The sequence below is a fragment of the Nyctereutes procyonoides genome, unplaced genomic scaffold (genome assembly GCF_905146905.1).
Source record: "Nyctereutes procyonoides isolate TBG_1078 unplaced genomic scaffold, NYPRO_anot_genome, whole genome shotgun sequence".
NCBI lineage: Eukaryota > Metazoa > Chordata > Mammalia > Carnivora > Canidae > Nyctereutes > Nyctereutes procyonoides.
Genome location: NW_026575048.1, coordinates 9,311,289 through 9,322,770, shown reverse-complemented (window position 1 = coordinate 9,322,770; position 11,482 = coordinate 9,311,289). Strand labels below are relative to the sequence as shown.

Genomic DNA, 11,482 nt, shown 5'->3' with positions numbered 1-11,482 from the left:
AACTTGCAGAGCAATGGTTGGCTCTACCGGGGGATGCTGTTCCGTCAAAGAGGATTCTTTTTTTTTTTTTTTTAATTTTTTCTGCCCCTCATCACAATGATTAGAAAAGAACTTATGGATTTTATTTAGAGGGCAGAAGTCAACTATGAAACGTTTCTTCTAGACAGGTGTTTAGTAATGTAGGTGAAATATCTATTTGTAATTACCTGAGCTTAGGACATAAATATTTTTTTCATATAAATACAAAATTTATTTTGTAAACTTTTTATATACATTGTATTTCCTGAAATGAAACTGTGTGTATTGGGGACCATTTTCTTTGGCGATTTCACTATTATGGAATATAACATAGCAGTATAAAATAGCTTTACCGGTTATGGCATCTATGTTGTATTTCAATGTAATGCATTGTATTACATCAGTTTGAAATTTTAGCTTTGTAAGCACACATAGGACAGAGATTTGAAACTTAGAAACATTAAAAGTTGTTTCATATTCTCACACACGTAATTTGTGCATAGCAGAATGATAAGAAAATGGGAAATTATCACATTGATTTCTTTTATATCTGAATTTCTGATTGTATTAAACTTGAATATGATTCCATTTGAATATGGGTTTCACCCATGACTACTCTACAGCCTCTTGCACTGTTATTTATTTTTACACTCTGTTCCTTAGGATGTTGTCTACTGAAGGATATTGCCTCCATGTCATTTTGAGCACTGGAAACAGAATTTCGAGGTAAGCAATATATTTTCTGTGATATCATGTCATCCAGTGCCATAACAAACAGAGAATTATGTCAGCACTAAATATCAGATTTCCTCATTTTACCTTATTGGACTGTCTATAATTTACTTTTATTGAGATTAAGGGTATTTGGTTCTTATTTATCATAACATTTTTAATCCTGTGTCCAACCATACATCTGAATTTTTAGTTCCTACACTTCTTGGTTATGATGTTTTCTCATCGTCTGAATTATATTAAATTCAAACATTTGCATAGTTGCCACTAAAGTCTAGTATCTTAATTCACTTTTTCACATGTATCACTTTACTTTAAAAAAAAATCTTAACTGGTCAAACTATACTTGTATTCCAGTGAACATTTTGATAAATACAAAGTTACTTTCTTTTAATCTAGTCATTAAAGAACAGAATTCATTCTCCCTGATGTAGATATTTTGTAGTGCTCACTTTAACAGAACGTATACTAAGATTGGAATGATACAGGGTAGATTACCATGGCCTCTGGGCAAGGATGACGCACACTTTCATGATGCAGACATTTTGTAAGAGTTGTTTCTGTGGCTAATTTTCAGGAGGCCATCCTTACATATTTGAATCTTCACTTTTGTGGGAGTATTGTTATTATCTGAACAAATGATTAATGGCAACCCCTAAAATAGACAGCAAGTGGAAATATTACTGCAATGAAATCAAATTTTATTGGTCACCGTTCAGAGAGATAATTGTACTCTGCTGGATCAGATCTCATATTCTAAATGCCATTTCCTATAAAAGCTCATTTTTTAAGCTCTTTTCTGGGCTCTGGGTCATTCTACTTTATCCTAGGAGCGCTGTGATTTCAGAGGGATTCCCCTGGTGAAAAGGCTGTTCCTTTCTTCAGGGTCAGAGAAGTAAGTGGTAACCCTGATCGCAAGGAGGGGAACAGATACATATGAGATGGCCAAATGACAAATTACCACTAACATTATATTAGGTGTTGATTTATGAAGGTGTTTTTGGTTTATGTCTGCGACTTTCATTTCACAAAATGTATGCACCATGCACACAACATTTTGCAGTGATTTTGAGGGGTCCTTTGACCTCAGGTTATCAAGCCAATATTTCCTCAAGCTCTGACACTTTATAAGTCTATGACTCAAGAGCTAATGTCACCCTCTTCCTCCCACTGATCCTTAGAGCGGGGAGAGAAAGAATATTTGTATGAACCAATTTGGAAAATTGTCAAAATTCAAATAGACCATTACCAGCAGAGCTTAAATCTGCCCAAAGCCTCCCCCTGTCCCACTCACTCAAAAAAAAAAAAAATCAATTCTTTCCACTATGCCCTGCTGCTATTATATACGTGTCCACAAGCACTGAACACATGGGTGTAATGATTAGCCTGTCCTAACAAAACCAAAATCTATCATGGTAATAGTTTTCTCTCATGTTTTCTTTTTATTACTTTTGATTACATCAAAATATGTGGACACTTCATTAGTCATCTATTGCTAAACAAATTACTTCCAAATTAGTGACTTACAACAATGCTTAATTATTTTTTCATCAGTTCTGCTGTTGGGGAGCTGGCTTAGCTGGGGCCTCTGCTCCAGGGCCTCTTACAAAGCTGCACTCAAGGACCATAACCATCCTAAGGTTCAACTGGAGCAGGATCTGCTTCCCAGCTGACTCAGTGGTTGTTGGCAGGATTCAGTTCCTCTAGGGCTGTGGGTTTGAGGGCCTCATTTCCATGCTGGCTGTTGAACCGGAGCTCACTTCCTGGCCAGGTGGCTCTGTGCACCAGAGTTATCATGTTCAGGGGCCAGGGAGGGAAGTCACGATCTTTTATGACCTGACCATGGAGTGTCACCTCATCTCTGTGCCACACTCTCTTCACTCACAGCAAGTCATTGCATTCGGCCCAGCGTGAAGGGGAGGTGATTACACAAGAGTGTGAACAGCAGGAGTTGGGAAATCATTGGGAGTCACGTCAGAATCTGCCCACCACAAATATACTCATATTACATTGATTTTTGTAATTCAAACCTCATAAATTCTCTCAAGAGCACTTTGATTGATGAATGAATGTATGTGGTTTGGGAGAGAAATTGTTTATTCATTCAGGTACATATACTTTTGTATATTCATTCAAATACATATGTTTTTTTGGCAAAGCCTGTGTTAGATGCTCAGAATGCAGGAATGAACACCTGATCCTTGCCTCAAGGGGCTCAACTTCTGTCTATGGACAGACAGAATGACATATGAGCAAGGTTGTAAACAGGACTGTAATGAGGGTGCACAGTGAGAGGATTTCTTCAGGCCGATATACCCCCTTTGTATGATTTCACCAAGTCTGTGGCCTGCTGTGGCAAGTAATGACATCATTTTATTCTGAAAATTTATTTTATTCAGTTAACCATCCATGGTCATTCCTTGCTCCCTCATAGTGAAATGGGAGCCACTAGAGGTGATTATCAAACTATGGTCCATGTCTCCATGTCTGGACAGTTGGCCCAAAGAAAGGAACAGTCACGTCTACACTGGAGAGCAGTCAGGAAAGGTCTTCATGGGGCGATGGAGTTGAATTTGAGCCTGAAAGGCAATATCCCAATCAGATGGCTGGGTGTATATGGTTGGTGGTGCCATTTGGCAAGGCAAGGAATACATGAGAAGAATTAGGTGCAGTGTGGAAATACGATCTTAATATCCCATTAGTCAGGGTTTGGACGAAGAAAATAGAATCCCTGCTTTCTAGCTAAAAAAATAATAATAATAAAGGATTTAATAAAGGTTCTTGTACTGTTTCTACAAGAGGTTGGGCCTGAGCTGAGGCATCATGGGTCCACTTCCTACATCAGAAAAAGACGTCTTTTAGCTTGTCTCTCTGGAAATAACATTCATTGTCGAATGCAATGTTTGCACTAGTCTCACATCTGTGACTGTGGTTGTAAGAAAGTCTGGGAAATGCAGTCAGTGGGTTCGCTAGCCCTGCTTGAAGGACATGGGAATAGTAAGAGCCATCGGTCACATGGTGACATTGGACATGTTGTTTGAGTTGCTTGTGGGACACCTTCGTGGAGAAGCCCAGCAAGCTTGGGATAGACAGGGCTGAAATTCAGGGGCAACCTACACGTCAGATCTGGTGGTAGCTGATATCCTGAAAATATGTATCACTCGAAAAGAATGCGAGAACCAACAAAGGCTCCTCACAACTCTCTATGATATTGTATATTCATTTTTAGGAAGAGCCAAGAACGTTAGAAACCCTAAGTTGCCAAGAACCAATTAAAGCATCTATTTCAACTTTCACCTGATATTTGAATTTGTTGGCTCCCTGACTAAAGGAGCAATGACACTGAGTTTAATATCTTTTAAAATGACCCACCCCATTGTCAGACTATGTGTTGTCTCTGAAACTGTTAGATTCATCCGAAATTATTCTCTCCCAAACCTCCACTCATTCACTGTTGTTGTTGTTGTTTTTTTTTTTTTTCCAGTACCGGAAGGCTTCCAGAATATGTTTGTGTCCCATTTCATTCAAATGTCTATCAAAATTAGTAGAGAATTCATAATATTATGAGCCTCCTCTTTGGATCAATTGCAAGCCATGAGTTACTTTGAATGCTTGACAAACACTTCTGTAAAGAGACAGAGGAAATCCTAGAAGGTTCTATTTGCTGGTATTCTGTGGGTCCCAGGGCTTTGAAGAGATTCCTGAAGCTTCCTCACCCCCAGTTTTGTGACCCCCCTGCACCCACCCGGGGCATCTCGGTGACTCCCCACCCTCTCTGAGTCAGCTGGCCAGGTGCCATCTCTGCTCACCCTGCGGGGTCACCTATGCAGCAGGAGGGTCTGTACCTTTTCTCTGTGACTCTTCTTGCCACACTTCCTCATCTCAATGTTCTCATCTGAAATGTTTCCTTCCCTGGATGATAGCAGTGGACCGAGAGAAAATCTGATGCTCCTAAGTGGGTAACCCCAGGGCCAATAAACACAATGAAACAGATCTCAGGATTCCATGTTTAAGGATATCGTTTCTGAATTTTAAAATATGACTGAGCAGAGGCCAGGCACACCTACGTGCCGGATGCAGACAAGCAGCACAGCAAGAAAAGGCAGCCGAGGTCTGGAAAAAGCAGACTGTTACTAGATGACGTTTTGTTTAAAGGGATTGTTTTGCTAGGATGATTCTGCAGGAGAGTAAAGCTAACAATTTTTTTTTGTTTTATTTAAATTCAAGTTGGTTAACACATAGTGTATTATTAATTTGGGGGAAGCTAATGGTTTCTAATCCATTATATAATATAAGCACCTTGCTAGATCTTTCATTTACTGGTTTTATTTAATACTGACCACTAAGGTAACTATTGTTCTCTCTTTATGTTAGATAAGAAAATGAAAGCTCTCATGTTCTGTCTCCCTTTCTGATATTTCCCACTCATTTTTTTCTCCTTTCCCCTCTGGGAAACGAACAAAGGGTGGTGGAAAGGGAGGTGGGCGGGGGTGGGGGTGACTGGGTGACGGACACTGAGGGGGGCACTTGATGGGATGAGCACTGGCTGTTATGCTCTACGTTGACAAATTGAACTCCAATGAAATAAATATATAAATAAATAAATAAATAAATAAATAAATAAATAAATAAATAACTATGTCACACTGCTTGTTGGCAGATATAACTACCTTCATACTTCGGTGATAGCCTTCCCAGATTCTATGCAGTGTAATTACATAATTAGAATCATTATGTTTAACCAGTTTTTTTATATCAACTCAAAATGTAACAACTCGAAACATAAACCTATCACATCCTTCAAAAAAAAAAAAAAAAGAAAGAAAGAAAATGAAAGCTCAGAGATGTTAGGTAACATGTCCCCGTATTAATTACTCTTCCTTTAGCAGTGCTCTTTACGATACAGCGGCTGAGAAGCGTGGCAGAGGGCAAGACAAAGATCCTTTTCACTGTCCTGTTGCTCAGTGGATTGATTTGACCAGATTTAAAAAGTTCCAACAAGAATTCTTAGGACAGTCTCACTTTGTATTTTGTTGGGCTTTATTTTCCCCCAAAGGTAGCTTTCCCTTGTCACTGCACCGATGACTCCCCATCCAGAACATCTCTCTTGGGGGAGCATCACACCTGGCCAATTTGGGTTCTCAGCTTATCTTCCTTCCTATTCAGCTCACAGGATTTTGGGGCTTTGGTGTCAGGCCGGAGCCTAGAAGAGAGTGTGATTGTTTTCATCAACTTCTGAGATAAACCACATCCCTCTGGCTGGAGCGAGGAGAAGCTTGGGATGTATCAAGTGCCAGCTAATAAACCTGTTAAGACAATTAGGATATTGTTTTGGAAATTTGAATTGCAATCTCACTGCTATGGGCTTGTTTGTTGGTTGGCTTAAAGAATATTATTATTTCAAGAAATCTGGAGTCCAGAAGCTTTGACCCATTTCCTGTCGGCTTTACAGATTCATTTTACAGATGAAATCATTGAGATCCTGCGTGATGGAATAATGAAGTGTCTTTTCCAAAGTCAGAGAGAAAATTAGTAAAAGAAAATGGGCCAGAACTCAGAATTATGAGGCCTTATATCTAAACTCACCCCCTGCCTCCCGTACACACACAAACACACACACAAGAACACACACACACTCTAACTAGACCCTTTTCTTCCTTTCTGAGAGATAACATCCACACGGAGGTTTACATTACCCACAGGTCAACGTCAGATCAAATGGCCAGAATCTGGTTGGTGCTGGCCATTAAGAGGTGACCTCGGTGCTGTCTCTTAGGGACCAGGATTGCTCGGGGGAGGTTTTCCTATATCACATGCTTCCATCATCTTATTTCTCCTGACCAAATGGGACATTAGACCACTTGGAAAATTTTTACAAATGCATATTGTATCCATGTGTGCAGTACAAGCCCTGTTTCAAATATGTATATACATTGGCAACCTCTCCTTTTCCTTTCAGGAAGTTGGAAACAGATGTTTCAGCTAAACTAATAACTAGGCTTCTGTATTTGTGTTTGGAATTCAAAGAACTTCTATCCAGTGGATTAAAGTCAAATTCATATAGTTTGCCTGATGAAGTGAAAGAATAACAAGTGTGATAAATATAGGAATTTTTTTGTCATTGGAAGATATTCTTCATTTACTGAAAAAGATGTGTGAAAAACTGTGTGAACAGGGGCCTGAATTTCACTTTGTTCTATTACTATTACAAATATCTCCTGCTCTGTATTATGAGAACTAATTGACATATCATCTTATATTGCTTGCTAAGGCTTTACATGCAGCCTATGTCTTATCTACATAGATAGATGCCAGTGTTCTTTTTTTTTTAAGGATTTTATTTATTTATTCATGAGAGACACACACACAGAGAGAGAGAGAGAGAGGCAGAAACACAGGCAGAGGGAGAAGCAGGCTCCATGCAGGGAGCCCGACGTGGGACTCGATCCCGGGACTCCAGGATCACGCCCTGGGCCGAAGGCAGGCGCTAAACCACTGAGCCACCCAGGCTGTCCGATGCCAGTGTTCTTAGGCACCCATAAACCATGGCTTATTCTCTATTTTTCATAGTTTATTCTCCAGGAACTATCATAGTAAAGAATTCTTTTTAGTGTAAAACTGCACTAAATATATATATATATACACACACACACACACACACACTAAATGTATACACACATGTACACATATACACACACATGTAATGTGTATATATAATCATGTTTATATATAAAATATATAAATACATTTTATATAAAATATATAAATAAATTATATATATTATTAATATATATTTTATATTATATAAATATAAGATAATATATTTTTATATATTATGAATTTTAAAATATAATTTAAATACATAATTTAAATATAATCTATATATAATATAATTTAAAATAATAATATAATTTAAAATATATAATTTATATATTATTAAATTTATATATATTTATACATTTATATATGTATATATAAATTTTATATAAATATAAAATATATTTTATATAATAAAATTTATACATTTATACAAATTTATATAAATATAAATATATAAATACTAGATATAAAGTATATATAATATAAACATAAATATATATAGAGAGAGAGAGAGAGAACTAATTGCCTATGATATTCTAGGCTCTCAGAAAGTAAATATGAGTAAGATCCTTCAAGGAGCTCCTATTTTCATGGAAGACGCACCCATGGATTCAACCAACTGCATACAATAGATGCTCAGAGTGCCACCTGCTGTGCAAAGAGCTTCCTGTTCTCTTCCCCTCTTCAGTGAGGAGGGCATGAATGGCCCAGCTTGACGGATGAAGAAATGCAGGATTACAAGTATGTGCAGCCTACCCAGGGTCCCACAGCAAGGAAGCAGCAGAGTACACCAGAACTCGGGCCCTCTGATTTCTTGTCTAGTGCTCGCCAACTCTCTTCATCAGCCTTCGAAGTGGGAGTCATGTGCTAAAAGCTAGACGTGCACCAGGCCCAGGGGTGGGAGGCGTGAGAGAGGAGAGGGCCATACAGCTGAGGAAACTGCTCTTCCTTTATATTCTCACCCTCTTGTCAGTGAGAGAGGTAGATCAGTGAAGAATATGTGCTATTATCCAACTTCTACACCCCAGTGAGGACAACAACCCACTCCTTCCCTGGGGCCTCAACTCAGCCTTCCTGCTTATTAGGTTTGTGTGTGTGTGCGTGCGTGTGTGTGCCTGTTTGTTTGTTTTTCTAACAAGTTTGCCTGTAGCACGTTTTTGTCTCATAAAATCTTGTTGAAAGCCATTAAAATTGCTATTCATTTTTCACCTGACAATTTTATTGGCCACTATGTTTTAATCTAGCATAGGCACTTTGTTCGTGTTCTCATCTCTTGACCCAGCCTCTGACTGATCTGAAATAAACTAATTAAATTAGCTCGGCAGTCACCGTCCGTTGGTAAAGTGTGCTGACACCTTGCTCTTGATGCTGGAAGTGGTTGTTTCAGTTGTCCAAATTGAAGCTTAGTCTTCTCTGCCTTTAAAATATAAAGAAGGCCGTTCATTTCTTCATTTTATCAGGCCCTCCCCAGGGAGAGGCAGAATGAATATAACATAGAGTGAAGGATGCTGCTACAGAGGTGCCCAGACTATCAGGGTACAGAGAAGGTACGAAGAAAATATACCTGGAAAACCCGATTTCCTAGAGGGGAGGAAATCTGAACTAACATTTTGAAGAATAACAGGTGAATCAGATGCCTGGTGCAGAGGTGGTGGCTTCTCAAGGTTAAGGAGAGTAGGATGTGCAAAGGCCCAGATGCTTGAAAGCGCTGGGTGTGTTAAGGAGCCTGACAGAGTGTGGTGCTGCTGATGTCAAGGGGGCATAGGAAAGATCAGAGTGAGAAGGGCCTTGGAGACCAAGTTAACGGGTAGGTAAGAGTTTGACAGTCTGAGCAGATGGACCTTTATCCTAAGAGCCAGAAGATCTTAAACTTGGGTCCACATGCTGATGTTAGATGTCCATAAGGCAACTAAAATGTCACATATTTTCTCTCTGCGCAGTTTGGGGGAAAGAGACAATACTCTGGTGAGCTTTTCAAAGACATTCTTGACTCAACATATTTTGAGACCATTTCTTTAGGCAACAATGTACCATTGTGGATCATTAAGATGAAGGGGAAATGATCAAGTCAGTGCTTTAGAAATTCTTAACATGCTCGGAAACCATTTGCTCCCATGTAATTAATATGCATAAATTCAGTTATTGTTTTCATGATGTGCAGAAAGATACTCTTTGTGATAAACTACAAGAAAGGAAAGATTTTTGACTAGATACTCAAGACTCCTTAAATTTTGGCAACTTCTCCATTTCTCCAGAAATGGGTAATCTGGGAAATACTGAAAAGGTATTATTTGGAAACAAAGTACTCTATTTGAAAAGACTGGCAACTCTTGCCTACAGGAAGAATGGCATTTGGGAAAAAAGTTTGTCACATGGGCTTTAGGTCTGTGGGCCATGGGCCGTGGCCCTAAATGGAACATTGAATGGCTGACGCATCCACTGGCATTAACCTCTGCATATTTACATATTCATAGCTTCTACAGGATTTTTAAACAAATGCTAATACTTTTATCAAGGGCAAGAATATGAAGCCCAAAGGGCCCCCTGGGAACTTACGCAAAGGGTTTACACAGGATTTGAACATTGAACTTCTTCTCCATCCACACTGCATGAATTTGCAAGCTTTCCAGAGTTAGGGAAAATGTGATATGTGTTAGCAATAATTACAGTGTTCATCAAGAAATAAACACTGCTTTTTTCTCTGATGAATGAAATAAGAAAACAATCCAACAGAGTTCCTGCTATGTGAACTTGATTCAGAAAGAAAGCCATGGCTGTACAATTTTCCAACGACACATCTCATACAAAGGAAGAGGAGGAGGATACAGCTAGGAAGATTCTGGAGTAGAAAGAACTGCTTCAGAGCCCTAATCGTGATCTACCATAGTTATGCATTGAGGTCTAGGGGTTTATTAGTGGATATTACAAATTAAAAGGCAGGTAGATAGATGGACATGTTGGAGTAAGGACAGCAATGGACAAAGGGATTTAATCGGGGCTTAGAAAGTACAAGTGCTTTTTCTAAGTGTCATCCCACATAAACCTCACAATAACCCTGACTATTGTTATATTTAGCATATTTTTAAAGAATTTTTTAAAAAAGAACTACTCTTGGTAAATGGCTCATTTAAATGAATGAGTGATGAAACTGGTAGTCTGTGTGTATTAGTTATGCTAGCTATTATAACAAAAATCCCCAAATTTCAATGACATCACAGTTAATTATCCCTCCTGAACAGGCTAATGTGGGTGTTTCTGGTGGTCAGAAATTCTTCATTATCTTAATTCTGAGATTTCACCCTTTGTGGCTTGTAGCTGATCTATCCCTTGTGTCTGTGGAGGCCCCTGGTTCTAACCAGGGAAGGGGGGAGATGGAGGAAATTTACCTGCCTCGCAATATGCCAGTGCTTAAAACTGGTCACATAGTCTCAGGTAGAGGCAAGAAGTTTTCAAAATGTAGTTCCAGGCTGGGGGCCAACTTTCTGGAAACAACTGTATGTATGGAAAGGCGGCTCAAATTTTTGATAGACAATTAGTTGTGTCTGTCAGAGATTCCATCCAAGGTCTATTTACAGTATTCGTGGTTCTCAACCCTGTCAGATCCAAATGTCCCTGTTTTATAACAAATAGTTGAATGCTTTCTCTACCATCTGGAAATATATTCATAAATTACATAATCTACCTACACACAAATTTTCGAAAAGCAAATAGAATTCTTTCATGCAACAGAATGGAGAAATAAAAGAAACTTGTAATAAGATAATAGATGTTTCAAGACGTAAATACTGAGAAACAACTACCCTAAGAGACCATTATGAGTTACTTGTGTATATGCGTAGAATCACTGCGTGTGTGACAGCGACAAACTTCTGTGTTTTGTATAAGACATGAAAATTTCAGTAGCAGAGATTCGGGGTTACATGATTTTTCACTATAGTAAATAAGTCTTAGTAAACTTCCAAAGACAAGAATTTACAATCTCCCTCAATATATGCAATAAATGCATTATATATTGCATATTAACATCATGAAAAAATACCTTTTTCTTCCTCTTCTCCTCTTTCCCCTTCTCCTCCTCCTCCTTCCCCTCCTCTTCCTCCTCCTCCCTCTCTTCTTCCCTTCTTCTTTCTCC

General features: G+C 38.7%; 1 non-coding gene across 1 annotated transcript; it reads left to right on the top strand.

The window, feature by feature from the left end:
• The first annotated feature begins 1,194 nt into the window (after positions 1 to 1,194).
• Positions 1,195 to 1,301, top strand: LOC129511219 (U6 spliceosomal RNA). Its single transcript, XR_008664774.1, has one exon. It is a non-coding gene; the product is annotated as a U6 spliceosomal RNA (small nuclear RNA).
• The last annotated feature ends 10,181 nt before the right edge of the window (positions 1,302 to 11,482 follow it).